Source organism: Cetorhinus maximus, chromosome 7 (genome assembly GCF_964194155.1).
Source record: "Cetorhinus maximus chromosome 7, sCetMax3.hap1.1, whole genome shotgun sequence".
In the NCBI taxonomy this organism is placed as follows: Eukaryota; Metazoa; Chordata; class Chondrichthyes; order Lamniformes; family Cetorhinidae; genus Cetorhinus; species Cetorhinus maximus.
The window spans coordinates 62,361,728-62,379,356 of NC_135885.1; the positions used below are offsets into that span (position 1 = coordinate 62,361,728).

The 17,629-nt window shown below is 45.1% G+C and overlaps 1 protein-coding gene across 2 annotated transcripts in view; it reads right to left on the reverse strand.

Annotated features, from left to right (window-relative positions):
* The window catches only part of LOC144682828 (PC3-like endoprotease variant B), an 898,333-nt gene that overhangs the window by 817,664 nt on the left and 63,040 nt on the right, over positions 1–17,629 (reverse strand). The gene's annotated exons all lie outside the window — the stretch shown is intronic.

A 17,629-nucleotide genomic window follows, 5' to 3' on the forward strand; every position in this document is an offset into this window, starting at 1 on the left:
CAATAACCCTCCGACGTACTGCCACTGGATATTTTCAGACACACACAGAGGCTATGTGATGAACAATCACTTACTTGCCTCTTGGATAACTGACACATTACTTTCTGAATAATGAAACACCACAAAACATAGTAAATGTGAATTAGTTTTATTCAAATGTGCAGTGTTTGTGAGATATCTGTTCAAGGTGTTTTGCTGGTATGTTTGCCCTTGTGTTTTTTGAATTTCTCACATCGAAAAATGGAATTAGAGGAGCTCTTTTTATGTCCCACACATCAAATACTGTATTTCCTTCAGTAAGATTAGCAACTTGTACTAACCCAAAACTGGGTCAAAATCCTCGAACTCCCTCCTGAACAGCACTGTGGGTGTACCTACACCACATGGGCTGCAGCAGTTCAAGAAGGCAGCTCACCACCACCACCTTCTTAAGGGCAATTGGAGATGGACAATAAATGCTGGCCTAGCCAGCGATGCTCACATCCCATGAAAGAATAACAAAAAACTTTGGGTAAATTTATGACAGAGGACTAGATGTTCTTGTCAAGATGGAGTGGAGGTTGGACAGGGTACTTCTACCCACCCATTGTCCATAAAGAAACACTAAGAAAACCATTTTCCTGGGTTAGGATCATTGGTCAGGGAAGGGTAGGCACCCAATAAGAACCCCGCTGCCAAGAGAGAGCTCACTGATGCAATACAAGGTAAGTTCAATATGCTCTGATACCAGATGAGGCGAAGAGAAGCCTTGAAACAGTCATAAGATCTTCACTGGCACAACCTGATTTATTGCCACCTTCCACCAGGCAGACCCTATAAGAGGGAGCAGTCTTGGAGGGAAATGGGGCAGTAAGACAGCTCCAACCCTTCCTGTTGGTTTTTATATGCATTTACAGGTGGCTTGCGATCACCTTCTCAGGGATTTGGGATGGGCAACAAATGCCAATGGCACTCACACCTCATGAACAATTAAAATAATGGTGGGGAAGGCTGGTGGTGAAGTGTCTGCTGGGATAGAGATGTGAGTGGAAAATTCAACTTAAGAATGGAAGAGTGGCAGCAGATGTCTCTGCTCGATTTTCCTGCCAGCAACCTTGCCTGATTTGGCATATAATAGTGGAGGAAAACTCAGCCTATGCAGGCCCATGCAGGCTAGTAACTAGATTAACACTGCACAAATGCATTTTTCATTGTTGGAGCCTAGATATGAAAAAAATAAGAGTTAAAAAAAAAGCAGTGTAGAGAAATTACATGGCTGATCAGAACACATTAGAGCTAGTGTAATTTAGTTGCTAATCAGAGGCCAATTTAAGAATTTGTGTGAGACATTCATCGGTCTGTAGACTAAGCAAAAGAGCAAGAAAAATGATTACAGAAGCTTTGCAGGAGGGAAAAGAAGGTAAAATTTAAATACTTGAAAATACAGAAAATAATTGAAATATATCAGTGGCCGGTTGAAAGTAGCAGGCAGGAGAGCTGACAGAGCAAGAAGCACGCTGAGAAAATAATACACAATAGGACAGATTAAATAAATCAAGTCCGAGAGGTAAAGCCAAACTATGTGGAAATGACAGGCTCATTTTCATCAGAACAGAAGAATAACTAAAAGTAGGCTCAGTAAGATATTTTGTTGAAAGGAAGAATATAAATAACAATTATTTACAAGTATGCATTAAACTTTTCTTGCATGCACTTCATTATTATGTTAATCTGTAAAATAATGTTCAGTGAGGAACACTTTTGCTTCAGAGTCAATAGATTTGGTGCTGAGGCCCATATCAACAGAAAGCTCCTGGGGGCGGGGGTGGGGGCTGGGGCTGGATTTTGTCAACAGTGTGCCGTTCTCAGCAGTGGAATGGTTTCCCATGCAATTACAATTCAAATTTAAAGTGTTGGCGGCGTGCATGGGAGACATGTAGAATCACTGGTGAAACCCTGGGCCAGCTGACAATGCAGCAGCTACAGGTGGGCTATAAAAGAGCCTCCTGGATAAACAGGGAGGCTCTGCATCATGGGCAAAACTTTCCTGCCCAGCTCCATTGCCATTAACATAAGACTGGAGAGCACAACGTTGGTACAGGCATTTTTCAACATTAAATTTCACTTGTAAATATTTCACATTACATTGGTTTCATTTTATTCATGTGTGCATCATCATCATTTGTTGAGACTAGCTTAGTCTGAGAGCTAGATGCACTGGCCCGCCTCACATTTGGCACACATTGATGGTTACAGGGGAGTTAGGGACATTTCCTTTATTGTGGAAGAAACAATGTTGTGTCTTTTTTTTGGCCTGCTTTTTCTTGAATGTTCATGTTAGTGTCCAGTGTTGCACTTGCCACTCTGTGGGATGCGGCTGAACTTGCAGGCTCAGCTGGCCCTTCCTTCTATGCATTTTAAAGGAGATTGTCCGAGACCACTCTTAGCAGAGATAATTGAAATTATGCAGGTGAATTCAAAGCCCTGTAAGGACACTTCCAGCCAATGCCCTGTGATGGATCTGCATTTGGACAGTACTGACACCACCTCATTTTCTTACCTTGACTGACTGTTCCCACAAACCCCACCACACCCAGGACTCCAAGCCTTTCCCACTTCACTCCTCCATGCCCTCGACCCCACCTTTTCTTCTCCCCTGGACCCATCTTCCACTCCTGCATGCCCTGACCCCAAGCCACACCACCCCTCCTCACCATCGACTCTCATTGCCTGTCCCGAGCCTCCATGAAAGCTGTTCTTCTCCTGCTTGCCTCCCTTGTGCCATAGAGTTCAACAAGGAAAACCACTGACCTTTGACACAACCGTACAAAGCCCACTGTTGTATGCCATCTTTAAACAAAGGTGAATTGGGTGTGATGATTCTTGAATGCAACTGACTTTATCTTGAAGGTAGGTTGTAATGAAAAACAGTTCTACACCAATGAGTATTCGTGGCATGCAAATGTATTACAAATATGATCCCGCCACAGGCTGGTGTGAGGACCAACACACTGCAAACCGCTAAACTTTATCTCTGCATCTCAACCCACCATTGGGAAATCAAGATTTTGCATCCTGCCTAATTAAGTTACCCTGCGTGCCATGTTTCCTACTCTTGTGGGCTGCACAATATTCCCTTCCTAGTGTCCTGTCCAATATTCTTCCAGAAATTAAAGTGGCCCAAAATAGTTTAATTGATCATTATTTTCATTATTATTTGCAGTAAAAATATAATGGGTAAGGCTAATGGTGCCCACTGCTATTGAAGTGCCAATCAGACAGAAATCTCTAGTATAAAAATAAAAAACTACTGCGGATGCTGGAAATCCAAAACAAAAACAGAATTACCTGGAAAAACTCAGCAGGTCTGGCAGCATCGGTGGAGAAGAAAAGAGTCGACGTTTCGAGTCCTCACAACCCTTCAACAGTCTGTTGAAGGGTCGTGAGGACTCGAAACGTCGACTCTTTTCTTCTCCACCGATGCTGCCAGACCTGCTGAGTTTTTCCAGGTAATTCTGTTTTTGTTTTAGAAATCTCTAGTAACTCTACATGCATAGTTGAACGCAGGAATCATGAAGAAATCATGCTTGAGTTGCCCTGCTCCTACAGAAGCTGTGTTAAAATAGTATTTTGTTGGGAGACTGGTCCTTGAAATGCATGGAATGTCATGAAGTTGCTGTCTCCACGTGATATATACCCACTAAACTCAGAAAAGTTAAGGCTTGTTCATTTCAGTGTAATTAAATTTTTAACAGCATGGTAGGTATTAAATTATGCCAAAAAACCTCTCTGGCACTGAAAGTTATGTTATTATAAATGTGGAGCCATACTCCTTCAGATTTTAATTACTGGAAATTTTATAAATTCAGTTTTTAACGTTTTCCTTCTGTTTCTTTTATATCTGTCCTAATCACATCTTTCTTTCCATCGATTTCATTTTCTGTACTTCATTTGGCATCAAATTAAGCATTCTAATTCTTGTTGATTCCGAATCTGCACTGCCCAATCACAATTCTTCAATCTGGTTGGTTAAGGAGAAACACAGTTGGTTGTCCCACAGGTTGTCCACACAGGTCCCAGATCCTCCACATGGGTCTGCATCGAAATGGCTTTCTAAATACAGCTGGTTCCAATGCAAAACCCCCATACAAAATCTGTGGGCAAATCTAAGTGTAACAGCTGGTAAGTTGTTGCTGCCACAGGTTGACTGTTTACCAAGCTAGTAGTTTATTACATGTGCCATTTTGAAAAATATATATACATGGCTATATAAATGACAGTATTATTATAAATCATTACATATATTCAGTCTTCCAAATCGTTAATACCTGATTAAATGCCATTAGGAATGAACTTTGTTAGATTTGGGAGACATTACAGTAATTCTTCAAGACTCTGGCTGCAAGTAACATTTTCTATTGCTAATTTGACCTTCATCCTCGTGGTACCATATGTTTCATAGTGCACAGAAGATTTCTTCCAGTCAGTGGTTAGAATGTGGAACTTGCTACCACAAGGTATATTTGAGGCAAGTAGCACAGATGCATTTAAGGGGAAGCTAAATAAACACATAAGGGAAAAACAGATTAGAAGGTTATGCTGAGAGGGTAGATGGAAGGGATGGCAGGAGGCTTGTGTGGATCATGAACAAGTTGCAGCAAAAGGCCTATTTCTATGCTGTACATTCTATGTAATTCAATGTAATACATGTCAGTGACATCCTAAATATAGTTGAAAGATTTTCAGTTGAAAGATACTGACCTGTAGTGAAATTATAAATGGTTTTATGTTGTCATTGGAAATCATGACAAGGAATCTCTATCCCGGTTATGACATTGTTAAACATAGCATAGAGAGGAAATATTACCTGTCTCATATAGCGTGTGTAAAAAAATTGCTAATCACAACAGACTCATGTAATTTCAGTGAATTTGTTAAATTCCATAAGTGTTTGTTCATTATAAATGCGTAATTTATTATTGCAATCGTAATGTAAACATAAAATGTAAACTTTTCCAATCATTCTGGAGTATAACCTGAGGTAGCTGACGACTCCAGCTGCTGGGTTGTATGAAAGATTGCTATTCACTTTACTTTCTTACAGAGGAAGCATGATCCAATCAAGATGTTGAGTTGCTCATATAGGAAATAGAAGGTGCAAGCTTACATCATTGATATTTCATTATACAATGACTCTGAGCAGCCAGTTAAAAGACTGTTTTATTTGTCAACAGGCCCTGGCATTTGCTTCTAATGATTGAATAAATTCTGGCTTGCTATTTGCTTGATTTTAGGTCAGATTAAGGTACTGTTAGTGCATACCAGGTCATTCCCTTGAGGAACTCTGAGTTTATACAAATCTAGTTTAAAGATCGCTATTTTTATTTTTATTGACATTTAGCTTTTTATAAGATATTATGGGCTGGATTTTGTTGTGAAAATAATGGTGATGTTAACAATGCTCACTGTTAATTATGCACAAATCAGACAGTGACTTCCACTACCCCACTTGTGCAATTAAACATGGATATTCATTAGTTATTATCCAGGATGACCTGTTCTTCCAAAAGCTGCATGAAAACAATATCTCACCGCCTGAGTCACCATTCAAATGCATTGATTGGTGTGAGGATGCTGCATTTACCTTATAGATATGGACTAAACTTGTCAGAAAAAGTTGGGGCTTGCCAATTTCAGTCTGAGAATCCTTTTAATTAGTGGGTTTAATTACTGCCAACGTCTCTAGTATTGAAAACTAACTTTTAAAAGTGTGGAGTCTCATTCCTTTGGATTTTAATTATTTTTGGAGATTTAAAAAAAATGTTATTAACATTTTCGATCTTTTTTATCTCTCCCATGATCTAACCTTTTTTGTCTCTTTATTTCACTTTCTCTATTTCAAGGCCTGAATTTTATCTTTGGCTGGCATGCACAATTGGCGGGCCCGGGAGCGGCTGGGAAACAGACCGCTGACCACGATCGCCCCTTTACTACAATTTCACACTGGCTGATCAATTAACGGCCAGCCAGCGTGAAACACGTGGGGGAGGGTGGTGGGAAGAGGGTGGGCAATGACATCACCACGGGTGTGAGTGAGGGCTGCGGGACAGCTGCCTCAGGGAGCTGCAGACCTGCAAATGATGAAATAAAGTTTTAAAAAGCTGCAAAAAAAATGCCCATGCATCACAATCGAACGCCTGAAAATATACCTCATAAAAATGCTGTCCACAAATATTTATTTTTATTTTATTTCATAGGAGAGATTTCATTCCGCCCTTTGATGATGTTTGATGAAAAATGTAAAGGCCGCCTGGTTGATTCACCCATCCGCCAATCATAAGGTTGGTCGGGCCATGAAAAGTTGGAGACAATTGCGCCGTTAATGGGCTTAATTGCCCTCTTAATTGCTGTCGGGTGTGCTTCCGACTTTTGAGTGCACCCGCTGAGCGAAATATTGCGCGAGTGCGCGATGACGTGGGGACGCTTGCCTGACATCATCTCACGCGATTTTAGGCTTGATCGGGTTGGCCGCCGTAAAATTCTGCCTGACATTCTTATTTCCATTTCCTGGTTCAGACTCTGTGCTGCTCATTCATTATTGTTCAATCTGATTGGCTAAAGAGTCAAACAGTTGCTTTCCCCGTTCACACAGCTTGCAGGTGTCCCGCGGAGAGTCCTGCACTTTTTGGATCTTTGGCTAACAGAAACTTGTTGTGCAAAACCTCAGAAAAAGGAAATAGGCAAATGCATGACTAAAAAATGCTTAGCACTGTTCATTCATTGCTCATTGTAACATTTGGTCCATAATGGCTTCAACAGTCATTAATCAGAACATCTCCACTGAAAAGCCTTCAACAAGATTATTGCAGGAGGTTTAGAGAATAAACTTGCTTTAAGTAATACTTGTTAAGTGTTTTCAAACATGGAATGTGAGATTTGGTAAACTTTTTACGATCTATATACAATACTAAAATCATGTGAGGTTCCCTGTGTACCAGAAGTCGCATTGCATGGCTACACCCTGTAACTTGGCAACAAACCTGAGGCTCTGGCAGCCAAATCTGATATTCTGACTTTCTGTTCGAGCAGACACATCAACAATACTGTGTATTTTAATTATGTCAGGTTAATCTACTGATAACTGGGGGTAGAGTCTTCATTGCCAAGGGTGGGGTTTACACAAATAACTTAGCAATGCATTGGCAGGTTAACTTGTTACAGGCTGCAGAAGAACATGGACTGGATTTTCCCCCCCGTCGAGGGCGAAGTTGAAGGGCGGGCGTGCACAGGCGCCCTTCCGATTGGCGCCCCCGATTAGGGGCGCGACACCATTTTATGCGGGCGGGCCAATTAAGGCTCGCCCAGCATGACGTCCGCACAGAAGCGCTGTGTGCCCCCTGTATGGGTGGGGGGGGGAGGAATCCCAAAAATGAGAGAGCGCTCTTTCGCGCATGCACACGAAAGAACGCATTCATCTCCCTGAGGCTGCACCTAGCCTCAGGGAGATCGGCTGTAAATGTAAAAAGCCTAAAAATAGAAAAATAAAATTTCTCTAACATGTCCCCTCAAGTGGACATGAGTTGGGACATGTCCATAATTTTTATAAAAACTTTATTAACATTTTTTACAACCTACGTGAAACCTCATCCCGCCCGTGGATGAGGTTTCATGCTTTCTTGAATTTGCGCCGGGGCTCCTGGCCTGCCCGCCAACCTTAAGGTCGAACGGGCAGGTCCTTTAATTACTTAATTGCCTCTGTCAATGGCCTCAATTGGCCATTGACAGGTCAGCGGGCACGCAGCAGATTTTGCTGAGACCCCGCCTTCCCGAAAATTTAAATTTGGCGCGGTGACGTCGGGAGTTCCGCCCGACATCACCGTGCGTCATTTTATGCGTTGGCGAGCGGGCCCCACCCCCGCTCGTCAACGCAATAAAATCCTGCCCCATAAGTAGGTTATTGGCAAAAATCAGGTTATCTTGTTAATAAATTAAAACTTTGGCTTCCAATGGACCAGCAAAATTTAAATAAATGTGTTTTGAGTTGATGAAATAACATTAAATAGATACATTTTTTCAAATATTTGTAACTAGAAGTTTGGGTGGGATTTTCTTGTCCTGCCAGTAGTGGGCGTTGTGGCGGGCGGGACTGGAAAACTCAAAGTGTGGCGAGAAGTCCCTTTCCCGCTGGTGTGAAAATAGGTTTAAATTGCCCGCTTCCTACTTTCATGACGGACCAGATAGCCCGCCGCTCCATGTCGGGAAACACATTTGCATGTATTTGAATATCATGAATATCATTAAAATCCCAGCTCACCGGAATTATGCCCCCCCTTCCAGATCAAAGGGCCAAACAGGCGTCAAATTAGACCGGCGTGAATCACGATCGGATATAAGTGATTTGCACCTGGTGAACTAAGAGATATGTGAGGAGGGAGAGCGACCTCTGCTACATTTGTATGTCCTCGGAACATTGGATCAGATAGAAGAGCCATTCACTAAATGAGAAATTCACAGAAAACATTTATTTACATATGTGCATAGGATATATAGTTTGTGAACACCTGTGCCACCTCTGATCTCAAGCTTTCTTGATTTTACTTACCCTGCCACTATGTTGAGGTGCAACCCTGATATCCGCTGCAGAGGTGGAGGCAGCCAGCTGATTGCTACACCCTGTTGTCTGTGATGACTTTGGTAGACATCCTCTGGAGGGCTTCAGCCTGCTTTGGGTCTCGTGCTCTGGGGCAGGTCCTCCTTGGTCTGAGGAGCTGGAGTTGATGGGGTCACAGGCAGAGCGGCTGGACAGCCCAGGATAGTCCTGGTTGGATGGCCCTGGGGCGTCTGGTTGACGGCTCCTGCTCCCTGTGGGTGTCTGAGTGCCCCTGACTCCTTGAGGAGAAGGGGTTCCTGAAGGTCAATCAAGGTGCCCGCCCCTCTCTCATGTAGCCACTGATAGATCCCACTCATGGCTGAAGCAATGGTGTGTTGGTCCTTGTGCACATCCGGCAGAAACTGCTGGACCAGGGTCTCCATGGCAGTCGCCACCCTTCCAATGGTAACCCCGGTGTGCTAGAATGTCGGGGCCAAGACATCAGACTGAACATGGACAGACTCCTCCATCCTCCATTCTAATCTGGTGACAGCTCCTGACAACCCTGCTTGATGTGCCCCTGTCTGTCTTTGGAGCACCAACATCTCTCTGGGGGTCGATACCAGAGGCTCGTCATCGGACTCGAACTCAGCAGGAGCTCCAGCAGTCCTCCGAATGTCAGTGACCATGGCTGTCACTGCCTCCGCCTGCTGTGGACTATAAAGAGAGTGACCCTGAGCTTGTTTTAGAACTAGGTCCCATCAAGGTGTGCCACCGCGCCGGTGGAGGACACGGGTGAACACTGTGACATCTCTATATCTAGTCGGTCCTCAGAATCCTCAACGAGGTGGCCTGGGGGTTGGGGCTGGTGGGCTGACTGGCAATGTGCCTCTTCCTTTTCTTGCTGGTGCCAATAATAGAGAACAGGAATTAGTGATTGGCTGGGTAGTCATCTACATCGAAGAGCACTCAGTTTTGACGGGTGGGCTAAGACTAATGGATGTGACCTCACTGCCTTTGGGAGATGCAGGAATAATCCCGGTCCTCACCAGCTAGCCCTGCTGCCTGCTCGCCAAAGGGGGTGAATGGCCTGGGCTCTGGCATGTCCCCTCCGCTCTGGAATCTCTCCCTGATGTTGTGGACGATCTTTTCCTGCGTAACGACAGATGGACAGACTGAGTAGGACGGATGCCAAAGCAGATGATAAGCATGCCTGCCTTCTGTGTGTACTGAGTGGACCTATGTAAGGACTGAAGGTGCGACTTGTGCAGGATGTTATAAGAAGATGTAAACGTGTGTGTGAGGGAATCAATGGTGATATCCCTTGTGCTGGTAGTATGTGAGATCCCTGTGGACTGTAACGATGCAAATGCCTGATAGCCTTACGAGTGTGAGAGTAAAGACTGAGGAGAGGTTTCACTTACCCTGGTGGAGCGGATGAGATCATTCACCCTTTTTCAGCGCTGGATAGCAGTCCTCTTCCAAACAGCACTGGCACTGACCACACTGGCAACCTCCTCCCAAGCCTTGGTAGCGAGGTTGGTGGACTTCCGGCTCCCATTGCGGGGATAAAGGATCTTTTGTCACTCCTCGACTGCCTGGACGATTGCTGCCAGTGCCTTGTTGCTGTGCTTGTCTCTTCCTGGGGAGTATCACTCGCCACATGAGCAGGGACATGTTATAAATGACATTTCAATATTTTTAAAAATTCTCAATTCCTGTTGGAAACTTCATCCCACTGGCACAAGGGATATCACCATTGGTGGATGAGGTTTCATAAGAAATCCAAAGGCTGCCTGGCCGATTTGCCTGCCCGCCAACTGTAAAATTGGATGGGTAGCAAAAAATTAAGTTCAATGAATATTTTAATGGCCTTAATAAGCCTGTCAATTGTCGGCGGGCACAGTGCCAACTCCCGCGTGCGCCCGCCGACCGAAATATCGCGTGAGTGCCTGATGACATTGGGATGCTTGCCCGAAGTCATCGCACGTCATTTTATGCATGAGCGGGTCAGATGTGCGCCTGCCCGCTCAGTGAAAAATTCAGCCCTTAGTCTCTGGAGTGGAAAATCTCACCCATATGTTGATATTTGTTGATACACTGGGGTAGACAGGAACGTAATGTTCTCTTCCATTGTGCAATGTATTTTTGCAGCAATGTCGCAGATAATGGTTGGTTTCCCAAGGGCATATGTTGTGCTTGGCCTTGGTCATTACTGCCATTGCCATAAGTTTCTGATGTTATTTTTGGCCCTGTGGACTCACTTAACTTTTTATTTATACATGCTATACTCAGTTTGATCCTGCTTTTATGTACCACACTGCTAACCAATCTTAGGATTTGCAAGCCTTGCAATCTGTAACATTTATAGCAGCTACATATTACTTAAGACTTAAAGTGTGTTTCAGGGAGTAAAGTTCATTTTTTTCTTTGTAACAAACTGACTTATCAAGCTTAAGTTAGGTTAATGCCATGAAAGTTGTTCTGTTGTCTCCACGTGATTCAGTGTTTAGGGTTGATCATTTCTCCAGTATCCGTGACTAGCCGGTTGCTTTGGATCTCAGGCTCTGTAAGCTGCCCTGTCCATCACTTCTTTCTTTTCCTTTCTCACTCCAGCCTTGAGTTTCTTTGCTTTCTCATTGCCTTCCGCAACCAATGTATATTGCACAGAAAAACCAAAACAAACACTGTAATGGGCCTTTGGAAAAAAAAATTGCTGCATGAAATTTGAAGCATTTCTGTGGGCGGAATCGCCCGGAAGCAGCGAGATTGTCACCGGCAGGACAGGAAGTGATTGACACCTCTGCTCAGGGGTGAGTGGCTGGCCATGTGTGCCCAAGTGGCAGCCAGCCAATGAGCCAAGCATGGTGAGGAGTGTGGCGACTCCTGTGGCGAGGGAAGGCAGGAAGTGGACACCTCCACTGTTACCTCACGGGGCCAAAGTTCCAGGCCATATTTAAAAGGCACCTGGATGGCATTCATTCCCTGCATGCCAGGAACTTCAGCCTGGCTCTCTGAGTGGGTGACTTGAGACTGCAGCAAAACCTTCTGATCTTACCCCCCCAGATAGCCTCAACTGCTGCTACCACTTGCTATTCATGAGTTCTCCGAGCTAATCAGAGAAGACGGCAAGTGGCCCCACAATTCAGTGATGCCTCACTCCAGGTTCTCCTCCAGGCTGTTCGGGGAAGGGAGGAGGTCCTGTTTCTCAGGGATTGCAGCAGGGGCCCCCCTGTCTGACCTGGAGGAGATTGCAGCCTCGATTAGTGACTGTGGGGCACTCCAGCACCTGGGTCCAGTGCCAAAAACGGATGAAGTATCTGCTGCACTCCACAAGGGGAATTGGCACTGTGTAGTCACCGGAAAGTGACATCAAGCAGTGCAAGTGTATGAGTGCAGAGGAATGTCAGGCAGGAGTTTGTATTGCAGGCCACAGTGTCAAATGGAACATGTGGATTGAATCTGTGGGAGCCATGAACATTGTACCAGTTGCAGGACAGTGTGGGCGTGGAACACTTACTAGGGGGGCCACAGAAGCTGAAATAGGCATGCATACTTGGAAAGTAGTTATACTCCCATTGGGACGTCAGAATCATTCTGTCTGTCTGTCTCCAGGAGAAAACTGCTCATAATTAGTGACAGCATAGTAAGACAGGAGAGGGTTTCTCTCATAGTTGAATCCTGACAGCCTTTGGGAAGGCTGTGAAACTTGCCGGGGAGGACCAGGACCGAGCTTGTGCAGATGGAAAGCCCAGACTTTCTCAGCCATCCAGTGAGGATGCCTCCATTCTCCAAATGGGGGCAATGCCTTGCAAAGATCTCTGTCATGCCGGCACCAGCAAGACGGGCAATGACTTGGCTGCTGACGCTGCTCAGACAGAGCCTCAGAGGGATGAGAATCTGCTGGGCCGCCAGATGCGTCCCAAGAACCCAACTTTACAACTAATGTCCAAGGATTAATCCAACACATCTCAGGATACTCAGAGATGCCACTACTGACGATGTGATACAATAAATGTTGTATCCATAGGCTCACATCATCTGAATTTGGACATACAGGAATAATGCCTGAAACATTGTTGATTAAAGGGTTGTGCAGTACCAAGTGACCCTCCCAACCCCCTCCCTGGCACAGATAGCCACCCTCTCCCTCCCCGTCTCTGCCTCGCACAGCCACCCTCCCTCTCCCCGTCCCTGCCTCGCACAGCCACCCTCCCTCTCCCCGTCTCTGCCTCACACAGCCACCCTCCCTCTCCCCCTCCTTGCCTCAGATAGCCACCCTCCCTCTCCCCCTCCCTGCCTCAGATAGCCACCCTCCCTCTCCCCCTCCCTGCCTCAGACAGCCACTCTCTCTCGCCCTGCCTCAGACAGCCACCCTCTCTCTCCCTGCCTCAGACAGCCACCCTCTCTCTCCCTGCCTCAGACAGCCACCCTCTCTCTCCCTGCCTCAGACAGCCACCCTCTCTCTCCCTGCCTCAGACAGCCACTCTCTCTCTCCCTGCCTCAGACAGCCACCCTCTCTTTCCCTGCCTCAGACAGCCACTCTCTCTCTCCCTGCCTCAGACAGCCACCCTCTCTCTCCCTGCCTCAGGCAGCCACCCTCTCTCTCCCTGCCTCAGACAGCCACCCTCTCTCTCCCTGCCTCAGACAGCCACCCTCTCTCTCCCTGCCTCAGACAGCCACCCTCTCTCTCCCTGCCTCAGACAGCCACCCTCTCTCTCCCTGCCTCAGACAGCCACTCTCTCTCTCCCTGCCTCAGACAGCCACCCTCTCTTTCCCTGCCTCAGACAGCCACTCTCTCTCTCCCTGCCTCAGACAGCCACCCTCTCTCTCCCTGCCTCAGACAGCCACCCTCTCTCTCCCTGCCTCAGACAGCCACCCTCTCTCTCCCTGCCTCAGACAGCCACTCTCTCTCTCCCTGCCTCAGACAGCCACCCTCTCTTTCCCTGCCTCAGACAGCCACTCTCTCTCTCCCTGCCTCAGACAGCCACCCTCTCTCTCCCTGCCTCAGACAGCCACCCTCTCTCTCCCTGCCTCAGACAGCCACCCTCTCTCTCCCTGCCTCAGACAGCCACCCTCTCTCTCCCTGCCTCAGACAGCCATGCCCAGTTGCCTTTCGCCAGCTGCCACCTGACCTCAATCATAGCCTGCTGCAGAACAGAGCTTCCCAGAGAGGAGAAAGCACGGCTACTCACTCTAATTCCAGCAAATACACTACCTTGCCTGCTGCACACCACTTATATGCATGTGGGAATCTGAAGGCACATAGTTCTCATTCAAGGAGAACTTACTTTGAAAGGTGCTCTTAATTCTGGCAAGATTGCCTTTTAATGAGCATGCATGACACGCAGATGCATGCAAAAGAGCTTTGCAGTGCTTGACATTGGGAAGCTTGACCCACATTCAAACTTCCGAGAACTTAATCCCTTAGTTTCGTCCCACCATGGGGAAGCTAATTTTTAGCTTCCCACATAATCAAGCTCCCCTGTCTGAATTGCTTCCCACTTTCAGGAGCAGCACAAGATTCTGCCCTATATCTGGAAGGTTAGTCAGCAGTCTGAGCAACCTATGTACTCTGCTCAGTTGCATTCCTAAATAACCTCTATTCATTTTCTAGACAACCACATGTTTCATGTGCATACAGACCTTCAGGAAATTTCCAATTTTCTTCTGCATTATTAATTCCCACTTAACGCAATCTTCTCTTTCTGTTCCCACTCCATTACATTGTACTAAATTGTTCACTCTCTCATCTGCTTCACACCTGACTGACTAAATCTCTCACTTTCCCTGTAACTTACTTACTCTGGTTTATTCTGCAGAGACATATCCTGTTTACTTATTTCCCTCACTGTATTCCTAAACTACTTCTGCTAGGACTACAGGTACTTTCTGACTCTTAATGGATTACCTGATATTAGCTGAACATTACCATTATTTAGTTAGCAACTACGCACATGGGCAACTGGACTATTTATTGCGATTGCTGCCTGATTCTGATTTTGATTTTTAATAATTATTTACATATGTGATGATAAATTTATCATAACTGGTATCGTAAACTTAAATGTTTATTACTGTCAGTAAGTCCATGCTACATAGCCAGAGGAAAATCTAAGTTTTAAACCTTATATTCCAGGGTCTGTGTATGTTTTCAGTTCTTGATTGAACTTCATGTTTGACCTTAAATCTTCCCTCGCTCTCTTCCCACTTTTAAAGTTCTCAGAAATACAGTCCTTCACAATGAACTTAAGGTATTTGTACCTATGTTGAGCAATGAATAATCTTGTGTTGAGATACCACAGAAGACTCTGCCACCCATTGAACCATGATTCAGTATGGGCTTAGTTGTGATAGTTATGAGGGGTGGTCAGCAAAAAAATAAAATAAAATGTTTTAAGATTGTTTGGTCTCAGCAAAAAAAAGGATACATTACATTTGTGTTTCAAAATAGAATAAAGCAAACCATCTCTTTCATCTACACAAAAATTCAGCTTTGTACATTAGACACAGTTAAAATTGATATTTGCATGGTAGTAAGCATAAGGTAATTTTGCTTAATTTTAATTTATTTGCTTAATTTGTTTGCTTAAAAGCAATATAATAGCATAATTCCTAAGTTCCAAATTTCCCTGACCAGTAAAAATGGGGATAAGATATATTCATCTGCACTAGCAGCTCAGGGCCTGTCACGTTGAATATTCTGACAGGCCTCTATATTTGAATAGGCTATTCGCACATGGAAAGCTAACCAGAGAGCTTGATTAAGGAATGTAAATTCTGGTGAGGCAGCAACTCTCTAAAGCTAACCTTTAAACTATTTCCTCTGGACGGTCAGTGACAAGCAGTCATCAATTTAAAATTGGCACTAAGCGACTGAGAGGCGAGGTTAGAAGTTTCTTTACACATAGGATTGTTGAGAGAGTGTGGAATGCTTTATCACAGGGAGCGGTTGTGCCATTGCATCTTTTAAGGGAAAATTGGATAAATATTTGAAGTAGATACAGGGCCATAGAAAGGGCAGTGGGATTAGTTTTGCAATGCCTTTGCATAGAGCCAGCGTCAAATGGCTGAATCTATCAAAAATCAGCTCATGGGATAAAATTATGCAACTTGCGGCACAGAATTTAATTTTAATTTTAATTTTTAGCTTTGAGCTGAAGTTCATTGGGTATAGGTTCTCCAAATTATAGACACCCTGGGGCCTGAGGCCTGCCCTGCACCCAATGTATCTAGTGCTTCACAATATGATTTGTCAATGTTTGGTGGGCTAGGAGACTGAGAATAAAATGTGTACAAGGATCATTAAGGCTCCAGAAACTGTTGCCTCTGAGCCTCCCCATCAATTTGTTGGAACACCTAAGCTGCTGTTTAATACAAACACTGCAGGCAAAGTCTGTGATGGGTGTTGCAGGGGAGGGGAGTGGGGAAAGGAATGTTGCTCCTGCATGGAAATGTTGTCTGCCCCTTTATAAAATGACAACTTTCTCTTGTTATTATTGTTTATTTGGCCTCCTGAGGGCAAATTCAGCAATAACTTACATGCCCACAACTGAATATTTAGCACAAGTTGAGCAACTGGCAGTCCTTCATTAACCTCCCTCCCTAACAGCATTGTGGGTGTACCTACACCACATGGACTGCAGCAGTTCAAGAAGGCAGCTCATCACCACCTCCTCAAGGGCAACTAGGGATGGGCAATAAATGCTGGCCGAGCCAGCGTTGCCCACATCCCTTAAGTGAATAAAAAAAAACCTCAAACATTAACTTTCTGGACCCTGATCGAATGGAATGATGCATTGGAAGCTCCAAATAAGTATGTAACTGAACTGATCAGTGGACACCATGCTCATACTATCCTGTGCTGTGCTCTGAGTGCATCTCGAGTACTGTGTCCATTTTTGGTTGCTGAGACACAGGGAAGACATTCAAGTGCTAGAGGGGCAGAGCAAAAATATATGTTGATCTCTGGGACAAATTGATGCTCAAGCAAATTTTGGACATCTGGCTATTGAAGCAGGCCAGCTAGCTGCCCAATAGTCCCAGTGGGAAAGGTCAGGCCCATTTGGAGGACTGGGCCTCAGTAATGTTGGGCAAAAAAGCTGCAGGCAGAAAGGGAGCTGCCCAGGGCAGTCCATGACCACCAGCTCCACACTATGGCAAAATCAAGTGGCCTAATAGGCATCCAGAGCAGAAGAAGATAGATTTGTGGGTAATGGGCCACTCTTGAAGGAAGAACCCAGATTGACAGAGTTCTCGGAACTGCAGAAACAGTCTTGCTCCTCCTGGCTCCATGGAAATAAATTAAAACTTATCTGTTGGATTCTGCTTTGATTTGACCATCAATTACTGTGCAGAGACTGTACATAGTGCATAGTACATGCTCTGCCCAGTACTGTCCTATATAGTAAACAGGGTCCAGTATGTCTTTGAATCTGAATTTGCATCTTAACTGACTCAGGAAGGCACTCTAGCTGTCCAGCAGTGGGCCCTTCCAAAGTTGACTGCAGAGAGATTTAGTGTGGGAATGGGGGAATAAGCTCTTTCCTATTCCCCTGTTATTGCCCAGTGGTGCCAGTCTAATATTAACCGCTTAGTGCCAGCAGCCATAGAGTTTTGATGAAAGGCTGCAGGTAATTGGTTATTATGCCTGGAAAGGTTAGGAATTCCTTTAGGCCATTTTAAAGAGAAGCTAATGGCGAAGAGATGAGCTCTGCAGCTGAAGGAGAAGAGAGTGCAAGAAATTAGTTCCTTGACCTCATCTAAATATTCAGACCAAGCTGCTGGCCTCTATTGTGCCTTCACAATGGAAGCATGCAATTTTAGGCTAGCTGTATCAGCCAGCAGGCAACTTCTTACAGGGGCTGAGAACAATGAGGGTGAGGGTGGGCAGACCCATTGTGAACACTGGGGGAGCACCTCTGCTTCACACAGAACTAGCAAGAACCATAGAACGAACAGTACAGAAGGAGGCCATTTGGCCTATCATGCCTGTGCTGGCTCTTTGAAGGAGCTATCCAATTAGTTCCATTCTCCCGCTCTTTCCCAATAGCCCTGCTT